Here is an 11,240-nt window from a genome sequence, read left to right on the forward strand (position 1 = left end):
TCCGCCCCATATGCTTGCTCACGCGGCATCACTCCCGCAGCACTCATTAGTACCAGAAAGGATCACATCTGTCTACTTGTTTATGTTCTGTCCTCCACTGCGGTCCTGCCGTTGCAGTGGTAGCCAGCACCCCTAGCTGTGGACTCCAAGCTCCCAGTGTGGGCCCCACGCCCACAACAGTGCCCAGCGTGTAGTAGAAACATCATGAACACTGTGTCCGCCCTGCCCCGCCTCTACTCCCAGCCAAATCTCAATGGAGAGTTTTCTGTGGATTCTATAGGCCGTAAAAATAGTCATGAGGGACTTTTCACGTGTGGAGAAAGCACAGTGGACCCCTCCCCGCACCGTGAGAAGTGCATGGGTTTCAATGCCTCCCTGTGCGTTGTCAGGCCTTTGCTTGGTGGCTGCCCCCATGTGACACTTTTGCGTACACTGAGGTGGCTGCGAGTTCCATCTGACAGTCTTTAAGGACTGCCCCCTCGCGTGCCGGCAGAGGACCCCTGCGAGGTACTGGCCGGCACAGAGACTGAGAGCGTGGCTCTGGCGTCCGGGGGCTGAGACTGAACCTGGGGTCTGCCTTTTCTTGTTATGGAACTTGGGGAGTTACTGACCATCTCTCAGCCTCTCCATCTGATGCCTCCTCCCAGGGCCACAGGAGCAGCACCCCAAAAGTGTGAATTAGTACCTTCATTACTATTTCTACTTACGCTAAAGCCAGAGTCACCAAACTATGGCCCCCGGGCACATCTGTCATTGGCCTGGTTTTGTACTGCCCCCAAGCTCAGAATGGTTTTTACATTGTTAGAGGATTGTAACAATAAGACAGAAAAACTGAAAATAAGTGGCAGACTTGGTGATGGCCACAAGCCTAACTGATGTACTGCCTGCTTTACAGGAAAGATTTGTGACCTGCTGTAGAGCATAACTTCCTTTAGACTGTCTTGTGGTTTACTCAATTGAATAGAATGAAGCTTTTTTTCTTAATTAAGAAAATATTTACTATTATTGTTCTGGGAGAAGATCCAAAAACATTAAAAAACAAGGAAGCCTAGGCCCGTTGGGTAGCTGTAGGCTGTGAGGGAGATGCCAGGCTGGGCCTCACGGCATCGCCTGCATTCATCTCTGTCACGTCCTAGATTTATTCCCATCTGGGTGTGTCTGGGAATACAGAGATTAGCTAGCAATGTGCCTTAATAGCACCACTCTGGGAACGCTGATGGGATTAGCAGCTAACAATCGATTTTAGGGAAATTCCAAGGTGCGATTCAGGGCTTTTGCTGTCAGCCTCAGGTCCAGCTCCTTCTGGGAAAGGAAGAGAACAGGGAGGAGCCTGCCCTGCCTGTCCCCGCCAACCTGGCTACGTCTGTCTTCCCCTGCTAGCCCCTCACTCCTGTTTGGCAATCCGCTGCCTCCCCAAGTCTGCATGTGGACACCTGCCTGGTGGGGGGCTCAGGCTCAGTGGATATCTGGCCCTCCAGAGTCTGTCTGGATCTTAGCTCCTACAGACATTTCTCCTTCTGTTTGTGTCCTTGTGACTTGATAGAAAAATTGTTCATGGATTACGTTTAACAGGAGCTGAGTTATCCAAGGAGAAGTCTTTTATATAGACAGCTGGATCTGCTTCCAGAGTCCTGGGTAAATGAAATGTTTTCTTTAAGTGCTAACTGTATTCTTCAAAAGGCTGTTCCAGTGCCTACACTCAGCCCCTCTCTATCCCCTTTGTTCCCACAGCACCCACCCCTCCGTCCCCCTTTGCTCATGGGTCTGGGATGGATCACAGAAATCCAGGATTGGTATTACTTCCTACCACTGTATTTGGTAGCACATTTTGGTTCACCCGTAAACGTTCACAGTCAGACTTCTTAAGATGTTCAGCAGCCGTAAGGTCCTTCAGTTTCATGGGTTCCTCCCTCCTTGGAAGGCAGTTGTGGTTACAAAGAAAAGAAGATACATTTTGGTTATGATGGTGAAGTTGGGGTGCTCTGGAGAAGTTTGTAGCAGAGGGATCTTAACCTAGTTTGTGGGTCAGGGAAGGCACCCCGGGAGAAAATAGCTGAGGGCTGACATGTGAACAGGAGCTGGCCATGAAACTAGGGGAACAAGAGCCTCAGGCAAAGGCAAGAGCAGGCTTGGAGACTCTGAGCTAGGAAGGTTCTTGAAAGAGAGGAATCTAAATAAAGCTGGACAAAGGATGGGGCAATGGCTTGTTATGAGACTGCAGGGGCTGAAAGGAGCAGGTCTTGCCTAGCATTGTAGGGCCTGTTGGAATTCTGGACTTTCTCCTGGGAACAGTGGTTATGCTCTTAGCAAGGGCAGTGAGGGTTCCATTCGTTGCTGTGTGGAGAATGGCTTGGAAAGGGGTGAAGGTGGAGATGGGGAAGCTGTTGTGACAGGCAGAGAGGTGAGATGGACTAGAGCTAGTTCTGGCCATGGTGGTAGAAAGAAGTCAATGGATGCAGCATATTTTTAGAAGGGGACTTAAAGGTGGGGGGGAGGGGGTGGCGGAGCGCATGGCCAAGAATTGCTCCAGGTTCTGAGTGACAGGTGTATTTTGGACGAGGGCTAGGTTGTGATTTTTGGGTCAGTCGTGTAGAACTGGAAACACCTGTGCATCGTATATTGGGCGACGTCAAGGAGGGTATTGGAAGTTCATGCCTGAGACCCAGAAAAGGACCAAAGAGGGGGGCCCCCACAGAAGCCACAGAAGGAGAGGAAAACCAGAAAGTTATGCTGAGGGTGCCAAGGAAACAGAATATTTCTGGAGAGAGCGAGCAAGTCTGAGGAGGCAAATCATGCTAAGAGCTTGAGGATGAAGGGGACCGGACTTGGTGTACTGGGTTCAGCAACATGGAGATTGGGCAAGAGCCGTTTGGATGGTGTGATGGGTGGGAAAATGAAGGCAAATGGCGACCTGTTCTATTTAGACTTCTCTTAGACACTGATAGGAGCCTGGGTTCTTCTTGCCGATGCAGTGAAGAATCAAAGGTCAGCAAGCTGATTAATATGCAAGCAGGGTTTAGTAGTGGTACATTCTCAGGGAAGAGAACAGGCCTAGCCGAGTAGGGGGAGAGAGGGAGAGAGGGAGAGAGAGAGAGAGGATAGGAAAGGTGACTCAAAAGCCAACACATTGAATACAAAGATACTAGGAGTACCTCTTCATAGCCTGATTTTCAGTTTGTAGAAACTGCCCAGATCCGTTAGAAGACAGAATTTTCTGTCTATGAGCTCGTGAATTTGGAATTATATCATGTCTGATTTTTTTTTTCTTCAAGGTTCTGGGTTGGGTAGTTAGTACCATCTTCACAACGTTCTGGATTGTTCTGGACTGTCTGGATAAATTAGCCTGTCTGTTCTCCCTCCTCCTTAATAAAAAGGTCTTTCAGTAAAAAGCTTCCTTTTGCTGCGCTTTAGCAGATGTTGAAATCTATGCTGTCACATGGAGAGCAGACACTAGAGGGTGGTGTGTGCTCAAATGTCAACCTGGGCCAGGAAACTGAGTTCAGCCTTCTCCAGGAATTTTCAGTTGAACTCTTGGACCTAACAGGGGGTGATAAAATGTCTTGGAAGGGCAAGGTTAGCCCCAAAACCTAATCAAGGAGGCCGATTGTAAAGCCAGCGTGGGGAGGCAGCCTGTCAGGAGTTGGGAGGGGTTTTTATCCTTGGGTTCAGAACTGTGGCGCTAACTGTACGTACTGCAACCTAAACTAACGATGATTGTAATCAAGACTTGTCCTCGGTCAGGATATTAAGAACAGACAGACTTCAAGACTGCAGAGAATCAGCAGTTCTCTTGAAAAACTTTATTCTGAGAAAGACCCTCATTCATTCAAGGAGATTTTTCTGAGCACTTGCTACGTGCCAGGCCTGAGTCTAGGGGCTGAAATGCAGCCCTGAGTCAGACAGCCCAGGCCCCTGCCTTCTGAAGGTCACTTCCTCACGGGGGAAGGATGAGTAAACAAGGACACAAATCAATAACCTCAGGCACATATTTCCATCTATTCTGGTTTCTTTTCTCTCTGAGCCAGTCCCAGCCAGCACAAGGTACATTATCTATTCTTATTCTGAAAGAGAATGCAAGTCACACATTCAGTTCCAACCGTGGCTGCGGGCCACATTTTCCGGATACCATCTGCTTCCAGTTGATCTGACAGTTTAGTGGAGAGTGGTGATGGGAACAACCTTCAACCAAATGAAAGGAGTTGATGGAAGTTCGTCTTTGCCATAGAGATGGTCCCTGGTTTGGCCTGAATGCACTCCAGTGATTTTGGGGTTTACTCAACAAAGTGAACAATGCATGCCCCCTCTTCCTGGAACCTTCCCTGATCTCTTTAGCCAGAAGCAAGCTCTGGCTCCTTTAAATTCAATACAATATAGCACTTTTGTGGGAGACCATGGCTGCCTTCGATCCCTGCCCAGGCCACCACAGTTCAATCTCATCACCAGCTTTTTAGTGTTCTACAGACTGCTTTGCCATTAGCTGTTTTAAAAACTGGGATTTGAGGAAATGAGGAATAGAAAGGCTACCTCTGTTTCATAAATTATTCCCCCTTTCCCCACCCCACCCCATACACACATGTCACCCAGCAGATAGTAGCACCCATAGACCCTCCCCATGGAAGACTTTTTTTTCTTACTGCGAATGATGCGATCACAACTCTCTAAAGCCCTGCGATGTCCACCTCACTCTCCCTTTTAACTCAAGGCAGCATGTTAAAGTTTAGGGTGTATCCCTGGCAGCATGTGACTCACCTTCCGAAAAAGGTCAAAAGGCACAGCAAAAATAGCTTTCTGGCCATGACCTAACACAGAACCCGGCACACTTCTGTCAGCGTCGCTGGGGGCTCTCCTCTGGCTGATGTCTTCCATTTGCTGCTGCGAATCCATCCTGTAACTCCTGTCACATCTGCTGCATCTTGCCATTTCTGCCCCAGTGGTACTCACAGGGCATTACCAGACAATGGGGAACCATCATGTAGTGAAAAACGCACCGTGACAGGTCCGTGTTCCTAAACAAAAGTGGGACTCTTGAATTTTGTCAGCTCAGAAGAAATGAGAAAACAAAAACAAAACTCCTCAGTGAGTTGGATGAGGACAGAAACTGGATGCCATGGCTAAACAGGGCTTTGATTTGTTGAATACATGGACAATAAGAAGGAAGACGTAATTCCAAATACATTTAGCTCTTTGCTGTGTCTCAGTTTTGGTGAATAGTCCAAATTCTGTCAGACGTGCTTTTCTTCTTCTGTGAGCACCACATCTCTTGCCAGGATTCTCCATTCTGCCTATCAGGCATAATTTTCAGACTTTGTCTTTCCTGTCAGGAAAAGTTTCATTCATCATTTTCCTCAGGCCTTGAGAGAATTTCTTACTTTAGAGGAAAAATGGGGAGGGGGTAAGGGGGAGGGATGACTTCATGACCAATAATAATAATAATAATAATAATAATAATAATACTGCTCTTTCTTTATATGTAATTTAAAAATTACTTATTTTAGAGTAGGAAATACATATGCATGGTACATAATGCAAAGAGTTCCAACGTGAATACAGTGAAAAATCTTCACATTCCCAACCCGTTTCCCAGGTACCTGGTTCCTCTCAATAAGGGCAGCCGTGGATGCTCAAGCGTCTCATCTCCCTGGAGATAAATCTCTGTATAAATTAGTAGAGATTTACTTCATATGTCCTTTGAGGGTGTTGTTTTTGTTTTTGTTTTCTAATTTCTAAATGCGGATGAATTCTCAAAGCAATATATTAAATACACAATTAAATTATATTAGATGTACCAAAATGGTTTATCCAATTAAAGCCCTAGTGCTAGACTACATGGTTTGGTTTTTGTTGAGTTGCTCTAACAGAAATGTGACTCAACTTGTAAGTCTGGAAACACTTTAGGTATCCTGGAATCTGATACAGCGTGTTTCTTGTCTCTTAATATTCAGTTCATCATTTCTTGGTTATGGTTATTAGTCATTTCCCTTTGAAAGGGAGAGGAGGGCAACAAACTTTGAAAATGAGGAAATAGAGGTTTGTTTGTTTGTTAACATGAGATCTTTTGTTATTAAAACCTAAGAGAAAAGGTAGTTGGGGATCCAAATGGCCACACTCCAAGGGGGGACACTTGGTCATTGGGGCTACATCGGGAGGTCCAGGGAATGGCTGGGTCTGGGAGGACACACCTGTTATGCTCCCAAAACTTGGAGTTGAATGGAACCACAGCAGCTGGTCAGGTGGCCTGGTGTTAAATCATTAGGCTTACCCAGGCAGACAAAGTACAGCAGGTCTGACCAGCTCTTGTCCACAGGCCATCCCCTAGACACAAGAAATCAGCCTCTTATCTTTCTTCTACACCCTGCTCCACCTCATACCACGCCCAGGAAAGCCTTCCAGACCCAAGAGGGGGTCGAATTCATCTGTTTATTCTTCCATTGCATCTAGAAGCGTACCCTGTGCAAAGTAGGCCCCCTCTAATTATGGACTGAAACGAGAAAAAAAACAATTTCTTCTACTTTAGATACACTTATTTTATTGATATTATCATTTTTGAATTAAAATTCTCCCCTTTGATCTAGATTCGAAGATACCTGGACACTTCAATGTATTTGTTCTGATACTTGTGGATGTCTGAGGGAAGAGTCTGATTTCCTTGCTAAGAGATGTGCTTCAGGAATAGACGCATATCAGCTTTCCAGTTCATCCTCAGCACACTGAGTGGGAGTGGTTCTTGAGTGTGTGCCTCCAGGCTGTGTCAAAGCTTCAAAACTAACAACTTGCGACTTGGTGACCAAACAGATGCTCCTAAAAAAAAAAAGAAAGAAAGAAAAAAAAAATTTCAGCTTCCTAAATCTTAATGCATTAACACTTTTACTAATTTCCCAACTGCTTCTTGTGGTTCAGCCATTTATTTGATTGAAATGCTTTATATATAGGTTGATAATTCTTGGTGCCTCCAGGCAGCCAAATGTGTCTCTCATGCAATAAGGACCTGTCTCCTCTTTACTGCAAGTTGTGAGGCTGGAGCGGCATACTGGCGATAGTAGGGGAGTCCTTTTGTTTGAGTTAATCGTTGCTACAGGATGTATCTGGATTCTTACAGGAGGCATGTGTCTTTTCTCCTCATCCATCCCATTGACCATCCAGGAGAAAGTGTATGAGACCTACTGGGGAGAAATTATTGAATGCAAAGATGTCATCTCTCACATTTTATTCATGTCCAACATTCCAGGGTGATAATTCAATACTGTCGTTCCTACTTTTTACGGAGAAGGCACAGTGTGGAAAGAAAGGCAGCTGTGCCCAGGGCACAGCCAACTAATCCCACCGCCTCCTTAGACACCTAGGGCCTGAGTAATCCTTGAGGTTCCATTCTGGTTGCGTGGTTGACTCATTTGGTTTTCTAGTCACAGGCAAGCAAAGGCAAAACACACCTGCCAACTCCTTCCTCAAACCCATGGAGAGAGACATGGGATTTCTTGGAACTTTATTTTTACCTCTTGTTCTCCAAACAGAAGTTCTATTACACAGAAGCATTTCTCTGTGCCGAATATGGTTTTCATATCAACTACTGGGGAATGTGGAAACCAAGCCCAGGACCTTGACAACACAGCCCCAGCTGGGTGGAAAGACTATGCCTATAATAGCCCAAGACCCTGAACCCCACCTCTCATGTCTGTTGGCACTACTCCCTCCCAGGCAGAAAGGAGTCAAAGTGAGGCATTCTCCCTGGGAACCAGGTGGAATAGGAATTCTCTGTTGAGGGCAGGTGGGGGAGAAGAATGAATATTCGTGGACCCTCATTTCCTTCAGGTGCCCACTTCTATTCACGTTGCTGAGCCCCACAGCTAAAATGTCCCCACTTCTGCCCTCTCACTACCAATTTTTATACCCTCACCTGGCTTTGTCTTTACTGCCTGTCTTGTCTTCCCCATCAGAACGTGAGCCCGCTGAGCCCAGGATTGGTCTAGTTGACTTACTGCTGTACCCTCAGTGCCTGAAACAGTGCCTATCCCATTTGTGAGCACACGAAAACTGTTTGTGAAATGAATAACGAACCTCTACTGTCAGTGTGGGGACAGAGTCCCAAAGAGAAGTTTCCAGGCTCTCGGCCTCATGTGGAAAAGTGCTGGCTCGGGTAGTAGATGGCCATCAGCTGTGACTAGTTGGCCATCAGCTGTAACCAGTGAGCCATTGGCCAATGATATAACTGCTGTAGCTGAGCTAGGAAGCGCGGATTGCAGTTAGCCAGTGGGGGATGGTTGGTTGGCAGAGAAGCGGCCTGCAGATTGCGGATCATGTAGATCCTACTTCCTGTGTCTCACCCGGCCACCAATGAGATTGGAGTGCAGGAAGACCTTTCATTGGGGTACTAGCAGATGTCTGCTTTTGTGTCTCAGCCAGCCACCAGTGAGAATATAGTGGTATGACTCCCCTATCCATGGCTCCGTGGGTGTTCCTTTTTGGCCTCACCATATCCTGTGTTCTTATGTGGGGAGCGGGGAGCAGAGAGCGGGGAGCAGAGACCCCGCATGGCAGTCAGGCACTATGTCAGGCCTTATCCATGCACTATACATGGTAACACAGGTTGGTATTAGCATCATCATTGTACAGGTGAAACTAACTCAAGGTCACGCAGTTAGTGAGCAGCTGACTTGGAATCTGAACCAGAACTATCTGCCCTTTCCTTATACCCCCAAACCAGAGAAATGAATGCAGTGCAATGTGTTCACTCTTCAAATGACCTCAATCTTCTACACAGGTAGAATTTAGGAAAATAGAAGAAATAAATCTATCTACCTACCTATATACAGAGGATGCCCAAAAAATGTATACACATTTTAAGAAAGGAAAAAGACTATTAAAATTACACTCTTGGTAACCACTTTGAGCACCTCTTGTAACTGCAGAAATCAAATGTGACTTGTATTCATCTTTTGTTATCAGTATATATTGAGTATTACAATTTTAATACAATTTTTTCCATTCTTAAAATGTGTATACATTTTTTGGGCACCTCTGTATGTATCGTAAAATAATTAGAGCTGAAATCAAACAACAATTCTCAATATCGCAGGGAGTTTAATTAATTTACTTTCAGCTCTTCAATCACCCCATGTACATTACTTGAGGCCCCAGTAGTGCCAGGCTCTGTGCAAATGCTCAGATACAAAGAGAACAACAGACAGGATCCTTGCATCCCTTGGGTTTACTGACCACTAAAGACAACAGGCTCCATCAAACACTCACATAAATTTCGGATTGCAAACTGTGAAGAATGAAGAAATATACAACAGGCTCAGAAAGCAGGTGAAAGAAGTTTCTGACCTAAACTGAGGGGCAGCGAGGTAGGTCAGGGAAGATTAGCCCATGAGAAATGGTATTAGAACAGAACTAAATTATTCTGGAGATTGTAATAGTTACAGAAAGGCAAATAGCCAATAGCCAGAACACACAACACAAAAATTACAGAAACACTAGACAAAATGTGAAGGAGGTGGTAAGGCATATGGGCTAGAGCTATATACAGAGGGTGCCAAAAAAAAATGTATCCACATTTTAAGAAAGGAAAAAACTGCATTAAAATTGTAATGCTCAATGCATACCGATAACAAGAGATGAATACAAGTCACGTTTGACTTCTGCAATTATAAGAGGTGCTCAAAGTGGTTACCATCAGCGTCCAGACACTTCTGATTATGGCGAACTACTGCTTGAGCAACGTTGACCAAAGTGTCCACTTGTATACATTTTTTTGGCACCCCTGGTATTTGGAAGTCTTTGGCTTATAGAAGGTAATTGAAATCGGGATGTTGGTGAGATCACCTCGGAAGAAATTATGTAGCAAGAAAGGAACGGTCCAGCACTGAGCAGTCTGACACTTAGTGGCTGGGAAGAGGAGGAGGTGCCAGTGAAGAGGCAGGGAAGGGGTAGGCGGGCGAGAGACTTAGGAGGAAATCCAAGGAGTGTGGCCTCACTAGAGTTAAGGGAAAAAAGTCTTGCTAGGAAGTTATCTGTGTGGAATGGATACTGCTGGGGGACAAGAGAGATGAGGCCATTAGTGACCCTGGGAACAGGCCTGTAGGTACGGGAGACATGTTTCTTTCTCCTCATCCCTCCCGTTGACCATCCAGGAGAAAGTGTGTGAGGCCTAGTGGGGAGAAATTATTGAATGCAAAGGTGTCATCTCTGACATTTTATTCATGTCCAACATTCCAGGGTGATAATTCAATACTGTCGTTCCTACTTTTTATGGAGAAGGCACAGTGTGGAAAGAAAGGCAGCTGTGCCCAGGGCACAGCCAACTAATCCCGCCGCCTCCTTAGACACCTGGGGCCTCAGGTACGGGAGACGTGTTTCTTTTCTCATGTTTCATTTCTCAGGTGAAATGACGTGAGTGACAGTCAAGTGGAAATGGTGGAGGACCGGTGGGGGAGGGAGGGAATGGGGACGGTAGACACCAGCAAACCTGGGTCTACAGGCCAAATCTGGCCGCAGGCCTGGTTTTAGAAAGTTTCACTGGAACACAGCCACACATACTCATTTACATACTATCTGATATGGGCTGAGGTGCATGCCTTCTAAATTCCTACGTTGAAGTCCTAACCCCCAGTACCTCAGCATGTGCCTGTATTGGGAGACAGGACCTTTAAAGAGGTGATTAAGTTCATCACCTCTTTATTCCAATGTGACAGGTGTCCTTGTAAAAAGAAGAGATTAGGACACAGACAACACAAACAGAGGGGTGAGTGACCATGTGAGGACACAGTGAGAAGATGGCCATCTGCAAGCCAAGGAGACAGGCCTCAGAAGAAACTCACCCTGCCGTCATCCTTGATCTTGGACTTCCAGCCTTCAGAACTGTGAGAAAATGAATTTCTGTTGTTTAAGGCACCCACCGCATTTCTGTAAGACCGGGTCTTATATTAATTTTTGCTCCAAAAGACGCATTAGAGCTGATCGTGGCTCGGTCTTATTTTCAGGGAAACACTACATGTAGTATGCAGTACTTCACGGCAGCCCTAGAAGGCTAATATACTATGGATCGCTGTTTCCTGTTACAACACTCGCAAAGAACTACGTAATCAGGGCATGGACTCTACAATGAGCAAAGCAGATAATATTTACTAGCTGGTTCTTTACAGAAAGTGTTGGCTGACTCCTGTTGTACACAATATGTTCAAGGTCATAGAGCTGGTACATGCGGAACCAGGATTTGAACCCCCAGCAACCCCAGTGAAGCCTGT

Source organism: Rhinolophus sinicus, chromosome 17 (assembly GCF_057876585.1).
Source record: "Rhinolophus sinicus isolate RSI-liver-muscle chromosome 17, RSI-T2T, whole genome shotgun sequence".
In the NCBI taxonomy this organism is placed as follows: Eukaryota; Metazoa; Chordata; class Mammalia; order Chiroptera; family Rhinolophidae; genus Rhinolophus; species Rhinolophus sinicus.